This window comes from Panthera uncia, chromosome B4 (assembly GCF_023721935.1).
Source record: "Panthera uncia isolate 11264 chromosome B4, Puncia_PCG_1.0, whole genome shotgun sequence".
Lineage (NCBI taxonomy): Eukaryota > Metazoa > Chordata > Mammalia > Carnivora > Felidae > Panthera > Panthera uncia.
In genome coordinates this window covers 39764759-39775943 of record NC_064809.1, presented here as the reverse complement: position 1 = coordinate 39775943, position 11185 = coordinate 39764759, and positions in this window count along the sequence as shown.

Sequence of the window (11185 nt, the reverse complement as noted above, 5' to 3'; positions counted from 1 at the left end):
TCTTGAGAGCAGGTTTTGCTTTGGGGCACTGGAAGGGACACTGAGCTCTCCTGTCCCCTCTCTGGTTGTTTTCCTGTGGGCCAACATCCAGGGTTAAGACGGGGGCCACAGCTAGTCCATATGGTAGCTTTGTGCCAATTAGAAAAAGGTCTCCCTTCCTCAAGATGCCTTGCTTCCATTCTTGTAAAAATTGTTTTAAGGGGCGCCTGGGTGGCTGAATAGGTTAAGTGTCTGACTTTGACTCAGGCCATGATCACATGGTTCATGAGTTGGAGCCCTGCTTTGGGCTTTGTGCTGACAGCTGAGAGCCTGGAGCCTGCTTTGGATTCTGTGTCTCCCTCTCTCTCTTTCTGCCTCTTCCCTGCTTGTGCTTGCATTCTCTCTCTCTCTCTCTCTCTCTCTCTCTCTCTCTCTCTCTCAAAACTAGGTAAACATTAAAAAAATTTAAAAAATAAAAAAAATTGGTTTAACATGATTTTGTTAGATCAAGACACTTTACTGCCATGTGTCAGAAAACTGTCAACTCTAAGATAACTTCTCTATGGTTAGGACCCCCTAGTAATGTGACATCTTTGTGCATTACATGGCCTTTACAACTGTACAGGGCCGACTTGGTTAGGGTAAGTACTAACGTTTGGTAAGTACTCTTGCTGGCTGATGTCTGCTGTATTTTTCTTCCAGCAGAGAGGTGCCTTCTCCCGAGTTGGACCTTTGACCCTTTCAAGTTTTGGAATATGAGAATAGGGTTGGGAGCCTTGGGGAAAGAAGACAGAAGAAATACTCTGTTTAGGCGGTGGTAGTTTTTGTGACTCTGTGCTCTAGTTTACCCCTGGGAGGATGGGGGGCTTTGCAGCCCATCAACTTACTTTTGCGGTAGAATGACTGAAAGGCCCGTGCTTCAGGATGAATTGCTAAGAAAACTCCCACCTTTCATGGAGTCAAAGATCTGTCAGTGCAAGGGAACCTTCTGAGTTCAACCTTATTGTTGTACAGGTAAGCAGAAAGCAGAGGCCCAGAGAGGCGCGGGTGTGACGTCCCTAAGGTACAAGTGCACAGCTGGCACCAGGACCTGGAGCTCTGTGTCATCAGCTCATGCCTAGTCTCTCCCACTGCTCGTCCTTGGGGGGAAGTGGTGCTGGAATAGCGTGGGTCCGGGAGAGCAGGAAAGACGGGGGGCTTGCTTTCCGCAGAGACCTCGCAATAGTGGAGGATCCTGCTGGGTTGGGATACGGTAAACCTGCTATGCCGAGAAGATGCTCTAAAAATACTCCCTTCCCCCAGCTTCTCAGAGGCAGATTTTTTGCATGTTTGGTTCTTGACTTTCCCCTCCAGTTGTCCCTGATGCCAGAGTAGGCTTAGCTTCAAAGTAAATTTTTGGTGTTTGCTCCTTTTATCCCTTGAAACACACATGTTTAGTGAGAACAGTGGTGTTCTTGGATTTAATGAGGGACTCCTGCCTTTCTTCTAAGAGCTTGACTTGACAGTGGCCCCCAGCAGCGATGACTTCTCTGCAGAGCCTCACTTAGGTTCCCAGAGAATGAGTTACATGTTGTTCTCCCAATTGCTGTTGAGCATGGAAGCTTCTGCGTAAAGGAGGCAAGTGCCTCAGGGAAACCCCTGTAGTTTTACGAAGCCACTGCCTGCATCACAGCCAAATCAGAAGAGTCATCATCAATTGTCAGCCGAGGCTGGGGTGTATGCTTCATCGTGTTCCCCAAACCCATTATTCGTCCTCTTTTCCCTGGACCCTGAGTGACCTCTGATTTGTATTCTGGCCTGAAAAAGGGCTAAACAGACAACACGTGTTTGATTCCGGGACACCATGATCTAGGCTAATTGCACCAGGATAGGGATAAAGACAGAGAAGCCTCAGAAATCATCTTGACCCATGAAGAGGAGAGAAATTCTTCCCTTTGTTGTGTTGAGATGATGTCACTGCCTCCTCCCCCTTTTTGTTGCAAACCTACTATGGGCTTAGTGGCTTAGCACATGGCTTCAGGAGGAGCCAGTGAGCTCCAGAGTTGGGTCTTTGTCGCCCTGGAGGCAAGGAAGTCAGAGATGCCTACAGTCAGACATGGTGATGCATGTCACAGATGAGTGACATGTGAGGAGACCAGTGTCCCTTGCTTTAAGAGTCCGGAAGTGCTTCTTGGAGCAGGTGTGACTTGAGTTGCAGCTTGCATGGAGGACTGCCTTTGGAAGTGAGCCTTGGAGAATGCTGCATCGCCCAGCCCGGTGGGAGCTGGGGCACCGGCTCAGCTGACACCAGCCCCTTATCCGTGTGGCCTCACCACTAGGCTTCCATCCCTTCCTTGTCGCTCACCTCTTGCTACCCATTCTCCCACTTGCCACCTGTCACCTGCCTAACTCCTCATCTCCCAGCCTTTTCCCAGCCCTCCCCCCACCAGTGTCTATGTTTCTGATTATTCCCCCCAGTTAGTTATTCACATTCTTCTGCATTGAATCTCATTTTGTTATTTCCTGTCCCATATTTTCTAAACTCCCCAAGTCCCTTCTCATTTATTTCCCCATCCTCTCTGGTGCTGTTTGCAGCTCCGCCCAGTTTGTTATCATCTGTAGATTTAATTAGCATGGCTGATGACCCCTTTTCTTCCCAACTGGAGGCCACAGGGAGGGACGGGTGGTCTCAGGCAGGGCCAGCCCCACGGCAGTGTGCTCCCACGGCTGTGGAAAAGCCTGTTTTGGCTGCATGGAGGGTACATGTTCCAAACTGGTCTCTTGCTTCATATAGGGGAAAAAATGCCCTAGGAGCCAGGAGCCAGGTTTTTCTGGGAAAAGAGGGAGGATGCTGGAAACCGGATTGCACAAACCCCCTCAATTCAAATTCCTCTGGCCTAAAGACACCATCTGCAAAATTCAATTGCTGTTGGTGTTATGTGCCAGGTGTCATGAGAGGTACCTTTCTTGTGTCATTGCTAGTCTTCACAGGAGCTCTGTGAGGGCGCTGCTGCTTCAGATGATCATTTTTCTGTTTTACCAACAAGAGAAGCATGTCTCAGAGAAACTACATTACCATATCCATTGTCACACAGGGGCATATGAAAGATCTGGAATGTAGGCAGAGTCTCTCTGGACTCTTCCTTAAATGTACCCTGCTTCCCAGAGACCCCATCTACTTCATCCTCTGGCCCCCAGACCACTCTAGGCTAATGGATTATTTTCGTAGCATTCTTAGCAGACGGGCTGGTTCTGAGTATTTTTTGAAGCCCACAAAATAGTCAACTCCTCTGTTCTTAATCATCACCATGATGGGTCGTTTGCTGAGTGTCCCTCATCAGCTCCTCAGTATCAGATCCAAGATCTAGATCTTGGTTAATTTAATAGCCTTTATTCATAAATTAATTTCATTAAGCTCTACCTTAATATGTCTTAAGTCTGGGTCTGGTGGGGTGGGGGCAGGCAACTGGTGCGATAATTTGCTAACGCCCGCTTCTGTGTCTGGTCTGATCAATCTGCCGGCAGCATGCTGGTTTTCGACTACAGGTCCTTGAGCTCTAGGGTTGTGGTTCTTGACAGAGCACTGTTTATTTCAGGAAAGAGAATTTTTCTCATGCGGGGCTTTCTAAAACATTGAAGCATATTTGGCATCCCTTCTTCCATCTACTAAATGACAGTGGCGCTCCCTAGTCAGTGTGACAATCAGAAGCTTTCACCCATTTCCAAGGGGAATGTACACCTCTTGTGGTTTGCATAAAGGTGGCACAGAGACTATATCAGGGCCAAAGATGGCTGAGCAGGTGATGTTCTGGTCCTCCGCAGCTCAACCAGGGTAGTCCTTTGAACTATTTGAAGAAAGGGTTCTTTACCCGAATAAAGCATAAACTAGTGTTGTGGAAGGTTTTACAGCTTCTTTGTACATGTTCAAAGTCTACCCTGCCTCCTATATAAGATCTCTGTTATGAAGGATGAATGGCCCCTAGAATAAAGCCAGAGCCCTGCCTTTACGAAGCCTGCTTCCCCTGACCTGCAGAAGATCACAGTGGCACAAAGGAGGCTTGTTCCTTTATTCTATTGACCACAGTCTAGACCAACTGCAGAGCGGATGGGCAGTCACTGCCCACCTATTGTATTTCTTGGGCTCACTGGAGAATAGGAAGAAATTCCCAACTTGAGCGCCACTGGAGAAAGGAGGAAGGCATTTTCTCAGGGTTCCCTGAAAAGCGGGATGCTTACTCTTCTCTCTCCTGTTGAAGATATAATGAATCTAGGTGACCTTACAGGGTTGATCCGTCCAGGTCGCTGTCATTAGGTTCACGGGCAGCAGTAACATAGTGAGCAGTGTGGCCAGCACAGCCCACAGCTCAGCCCTCTGGCTCCCTAGCTTCCACCTCACTGTAGGCAGGCTGGTCTCCACACACTGCACACATTCCTCCTTGTACCTTTGTCTGCCTGTCTCTTCTCTTCTGTGCCACCCAGAACGCTTCGCATATGTAAATCCCATCATATCGTGTTCACAGTATGACTCAAGCTCCCTGTTCTCCAAGGCATCCTCTCTGGCTCCTCTAGCCCAGACGCAGCTCTTTCACTGGTTTCTCACAGCAGTGAGAACTCTTGGTTGCACTGACAGAAAACCGGACTCAAACTGGCTTAAACAACAAAGGGAATTGATGAGCTCATGTAATCAGAAAGCTCATAAGTGAATTTGGTGAAGCTTGATCTGGCAGCTCAGATGATGTCCCCAAGGACTCCCTACTTCTCCATCTCTCTGCTTAACCTTCTGCAGGTTCTACTTCGTCTTCTGTTTACTCAGTGGTCCCTTGGCTGACCCAGTCTTCCCCTTATGGAGCAAATTGACTTCCACTATTCTCCCCAGAGTTTTGTGCCAGAAAGAGAAAGCTGCTTTCTCCAGAACCCCTGGCCAACATTTCCTCACATCGTATTGGTTCTGACTGCATTACAAACATATTCCAGAACCAATTGTTTTGGCCTAGGGGAGGGATATGCTGATTGGCTCAGGCTAATTGGGCTCATCCCTGGAGTTGGTGATAGGATCAGGTCACTGAAAACATAGGCTGAGATCCAGGAGAAGAATTGCTTTCAGAGCAGAAGTCTGGCATTACTGATGAGTGAAAGGGAAGCAAGAATCAAGTGAACATTCACTAGTTGTCCTGTCTATTTGGACATTAATTACTGCCTAGTTATGATGTTATTCATCTGTTTTATGTGTTAGATATCGTTCATCTGGTTTCCAAAGAGTCTGAAAGCCGTGTGATGGCATGATAGCTTATATTTCTTCTGTATGCCCTTAATTCTTAGCACATTGCAGAGCACACGGTTGTTGTCCAATAAATACTTGTTCAATTGAACTATGTTGAGATGATTGAATCACAGAAAATAGTGGAGCTGTTCCTTAGGGAAGAGGTGAGTCACCGCTAAGAGAAGACAAGGGCACATCTTTGGGACGGAGAGGAGTTAATTAATGATAGCTTGAATGTTTTATAGAAGTGTCTTCAAGGAGGAAGAAAAGTATCAAAATCAAAGAATCACATAAGTTTTGAGTTAGGAGGGATATTAATGATAGGGTACTTTCAGAGGTAATACAGTGGGCTTTTAAATGCCTGGAAATACTTCTCTCTGAGTGGGACATTTATCACAGGGTCAAAGGAAGGAAGGTCAGGAAGGAGATCCTGGGCACTGCTGCCCAAAGGTCTGATGGCTGTTGAATTTAGTGGTGCTTGTTGCTGATCACAGGGTGACCCCAGGATTTACTGTCCGATCTGGAGCATTTTTGATAATGCTACAGTGCTGTATAGGATGGGATGATGAGGCAAGAGAAGTAAACTGGGACTGTGCCAGCCCACCCAGGACCTATTGATCATCCCCGGTCTGAGTTTGTATCGGCCACCCAACGGGGGGCCCTGTTGCCCACCTCTGTGCATCTGCTCTTCCTTCCTCTGGGCACTGAAATGCTCTCAGCGTCCTGCTGGGGGTGAGTGGGAAGCCCACACACCGCTGAGAGCTACCCTTCTGCAGCATCTGATTCCACTTGCGGGATGTCGACTGTCCAAAATAGTTTCACTGTGATGAATAGGAAAGGGCAGCATTTTTGTCCGGTCTTTCCTTATGGTTTATCTGTGACCTTTCCCCCTCTGTCTGGGGCTGGCCATGTGTCCCTGCAACCTGGTCATCAGCCCCACCCCCAACCCTGCCAGTCTTCCTTAGTTTTTGCAAGAGGCCCTGTCCTTTCTGCCAGCATCTTAGGGGCTGATGCATTTTTGTCCTCTATTTTTGTAGAAATTTGGTCCCTGGCTGATGGATTCTGTTTAGCTTGTTACTTTATACATGGCAACTGACCTGTGATAAACCACAGATATTTAAAGTATCAAATCTATTGAGTTCTGATGTGTGTACACACCTGTGAAGCCATCATCAGAATTGAGGTAACAAACCTATCTACTCCGCAGAAGATTCTACGTGTGTCATTGTATAGTTCATCCTTTTCTCCTCCAGGTAGTATTATTATTAATTTTTACAATTATTTTAACATTGTCTCTGAGTTTCAAGAGCTTTGGTGATGGGGCCCCTGGGTGGCCCAGTTGGTTAAGCATCCGACTCTTGGTTTCAGTTCAGGTCATGATCTTATGGTTTGTGAGATCGAGCTCCATGTCAGGCCCCTCACTAGTGTGGAGTCTGCTTGGGATTCTCTCTCTCTCCCTCTCTCTCTGCCCCTACATCTCACATGTACATGTGTGTGCTCTCTCTCTCTCACTCTCTCTCTCAAAATAAATAAACTCAAAAAAAAAAAAAAAAAGAGCTTTGGTGACTTGTCATAAATGGCGCAGCTGGTGTGACAGAGCCAAGCTCCAGGACTGGGTCCTCAGGCCCAAGTACCCACAGCCTTCCCATGTCGTGTCATGTATGGTGAAGATTTCCCCCCATTTCTTCTGCAGTATTTTTGAAGTAGAATGAGACCCAGAGAACACTTATTCGCACTCTATTCATGTGATACTCCTTCCAGGGTGCTGTATTGCCCTTGGGGGCCTCTACTCAGGGGTTGGTGGGAGAACAGGTTCTCTCAGCCCTTGGTGTGTAAGAGGGTCTGACTCCTTGGCTCTCCTAGGTTCCCTCTCACTGCTTTATCTTCACCTGGGCTTTGAGCAGAGGTTTTCTAGAGGGCTCCTGTCTGGAGTGCAGTAATAGGTGATACACACAGTAGACACTACAGTATGGGTCCAGAGATAATCGCTTCTGGGCACCTGTCCATTTTGGTAGCTGACCCTAGAGATCCTCCTGGCATAGAGTGTCTCTTCCCCTTCCAGGAACTTTGGGGATGGCTGCTTTCAGTAAAGGACAAGATTGGCTGAATTGTAATTTCCATAGGACCCTGGCGAGGTTGTCCTGAATCTTTGGTTGGGGACTAGGTGAAGTCTTTTCTGTAAGAGGGGACATGCCACAGGTATATTTTGGGTTTCTGGGACAGGGTTAGGTGGGCATTCAGTCCTACCCTTTGCCTTTGTTGATCACTGACCCATCCCCACCTTGGTCTGGAGAGGCTAGGGTTCAAGAGGGGGTTCCCTTGCTCTCATCCATGGCTTCTCAGAAAGGCAAGCTTTCGTCTCTCCTCCTCCAGCCAGGACATTCTTACTTGTGCTCAATTCTAAGTCCCTGGGTCTCCAGGAAGTCAGGCCAGAGCCCACTCCCTGACCGTAGGTTGGAAGTTCCGGATGGCTGAAGAAAAGTGAAGACTTTGGTCTTAACAGTGACACAGGTAGACCGTGGTGTTCCTCAGATGGAGCAGTTGTGAGGACCCCCTCATTTCCTGCTCACATTTCAAAAGTCTCAGGGCCACTTCTCCACACTCCTCTTTAGTCTGTGGTGATGGCTGCCCCAGTCCCGGTCTCAGCACCACCTGGTAGAACTCCTCTAGTGTATGCACATCAGCTGTGGTGATTTGAGAACGTGGGAGTCACAGAGGGCTTCTCTCACCCTCACTGTGGGACCATATGCCTGTGGTCCCTGCTGATCCAAGATGGCCTAGGTTGGTGATATCTTAGATAAGTCTGTCCCTGCTTTGTCCCTCTCCATGTCTACATGCTCATCTCCCCACCCTTCCTCTGGCAGCCCCATTCGTGGGCCATGATGTGCTGCAGCTGATGTTCTCAGCTCACAGCAGGGCTCGGGACCAGAGTACACTCAGGCGTCTGGGGTCAGCATTGAGGTGGCTTGGCAGGACTGCGTGGGAAGGAGGCTTGTGGAGTATCGGTTTCCAGTGTTTGGCTAGGGCTGCCTCCCATTCATTCTTGTTTCTCTAGAGGGAAGACGTGGTCTTGCAAAGCCACATGCAATCTTTGGATAACAACAGCAAGACATAAACAATATGGATAATCTCAATAGGAGTGCTCGGTCTCTGGTCCCTGCCAAGGGCCTTGAGCAGTGGTGGGAACACTGGAGGAAGGTGGCTGGGGGTACAGTTCCCTCCTCTAACACTGCTGTTCCTCCATCCCTCATTTGCCCGATTTCTTGTGAAGGGAGAGGCTCAGGATTGACCTCAGACACATCGGAGCCCCTGGGGACGTGTGCTGCCATCCCACACGGGGATTATGGGATGGAGTGTCAGGAGACTTGGATTTCATTCCTGGCTTTGCTACTAACTGGCTGTATGTCCATGTCCAAGCAGCGGAGTCTCCTGAGTTCTAGGTCTTCATTTGTTACTTGAGAAAGATACGTTAGCTATCTTTGGAGGCCTCTTTATCTCCAGAGTACTTTGGCCAAATCAGCACATTCTTCTGAAATTCACCACATGCCCATCAGCTGGCTGTGCTTTGGATGCATCCTCTGCTGAGGATGTTGAATGGTACTATGGAAGTCTGATACTTGGCAAGTAAAGATACCAAAGACTTTTACATTTGATGTCCCTTTTATTTTCCAAGGTATCCCTGATTGTTTTCCTTAATACTACAGTACCCTTTAATGCTATCAGGTAGAGAGGTTCCAGGTATTATGTGGTCCCAGCTCAGTTCAGATTGTGTTTTATGAGCACCAGATGAATGTGTGCAGATGGGTTAGGCCTCCAGGAAAGGAAGCAGTGGTCTGCAAATGCAGTGAGGGCTGGGGGCTCCTGTTAGGAATGGAGAGGTCCTCCTGCAAGGTCTTCATAAGTTTCCTGGTCAAGTGGAATCTTGAATAACTTGGGTTGTTAACATGAGAAAACAGTTCAGAAATGACAGTTAAGGGTAATTGAATTATTCTCTTAGAATAGAACCAGATTTAAATGTGGTTGGCCAAAGGTCACCAGTTACTTTCTGGGCTGTGGTAGCCAATTTTTAGAAATTAATCACAGGATGGGGCGCCTGGGTGGCTCAGTCAGTTAAGCCTCGGACTCTTGATTTCAGCTCAGTTCGTGATCTCATGGTTTGTGGGATCAAGCCCCGCATCAAGGCTCTGTGCATGGAGCACAGAGTCTGCTTGGGATTCTCTCTCTCTCAATCTCTCTCCCTGCCCCTCCCCTGTTCATTCTCTCTCTCTTTCTCTCTCAAAATAAATAGGTAAACTTTAAAAAAATTAATCACAGATCTAAGCAGAACTAGGTATCTATGCATGTTGAAGTTACAGTAGATATTTATTTAGTGAGTGTTTACCATATGTCAGTACTGTGTTGGCTGCTTAGGACAAAGCAGTCAACAAGATAGACACATTCTTTGTCTTCATAGAGCTTAAGGTCTGTCAGGAAGGCAAGCATTAAACACCTACTCACCGTGATTGCAATGTCGGCCATTGCTATGAAGGACAAGGACAGGAGCCATGCAGGCAAGAGGGGGGACCAGGCATAATCCTGGGTTCAGAAAAGGTCTTCTGGAGGAAGGAATGTTTAGCTGAGAACCAGTTAGGAGTTGGCTAGGTCTGAGGGTGGGGAGGACTTTGCAGAGGAGGAAATAGCTTACAAGCAGGTTCTGAAGTGGGACACTGGCTGGAGCAGTTGGTGAACAGTGGGAAGGGCTATGTGGCTGGAGTCCAGGGAGAGGGCAGAGGTACTGTGTGCCTTAGAGAAGGTGCATTTGATTGGGCCTGCTGTCTAGGCAACTTTAGAGAAGAAGGGAGGAGGGAGAGGGTGGGAAACTGGCCGATTAAGCAAGGCACTGGTTAGAGATGGGGACCTGCTTTGCTTGGTGAACTCTGTACTCCATTAATGTAGTTAGTGGTGACTAGGTCTAGGAAACCAAGTGACAGCACAACTTAAAAGAGACCTAGAAAACCAAAATTCAGGTTATGACTGAAGAGTACAGGAGGCCCCCTTATCCATGGGGCTACCTTCCAAAGCCCCCAGTGGATGCCTGAAAGTATGGATGGTATTGAGCCCTACATATACTATTCATTTCCTTTGACCAGAGAAAGAGGGAGATGCAGTCATCTTCACCCGGGAGCTGGACAGACAGAATTTGTAGGGTTTTATGAAAACAGAACCATAGTGAAAGGAGTGGCACAAGACATTGCAGCTGAGCTGGAGAGATTTTATGGCTCTGTTGTATATTTCACGTTTCTTGCCTCTGGGATAGTTGCGTCCCCAAGATGGATGTGCTTGTGCTTGCTCAGAGAAGTCTTTGGACACTGGTTCTTCTTTGTCTGATGACCAGAACCAAATTACATGTTGTAGATTGTTTTACATGAACTTGAATTTTGGTTGCCTGATGTGATTTGGGAGTCCCTCTGGTCGCATTGATGATATGTTTATAAAATATCTTCCAGAGATGGGTTATATGCCATGGTAGGCAAGCTCTTATACACTGTTTATGTTGAATTTTGTGTTGATTTCAGAGAGTCATGTTTTCCGACATTGTCCTCAAAGTCTGGAGATGTGCTCTATTTTCAACCTGTGAATTCCTTTAGGACACATGGGACATTTTGAAAATCCTGTAGATAATTTTAAAAGTTCAAGGGCAGTAAACAAGGATTACTTAGTCACAATTTTAATGGAACAGGAACTGGTTTTCCCTGAGTTTTTCTATTGAGTGCAGAGATTCAGGGAAGATCTCCTATGTGTCCAGCCCTGTGGGAAGTGCTTGAGGAACACAAAAGAAGCACTAGATGCTGTCCCTGCAGTCAGAAAGCTGTCATTTCAGTTGGGTGGAGGGAATCACCATGGTCATGGCCCATAGATACGTCTCAGATGGCCTGTGTGCCAGGCCCTGGGGCAGGGACCTCACACACTGTCTTCAATCCTCACAAC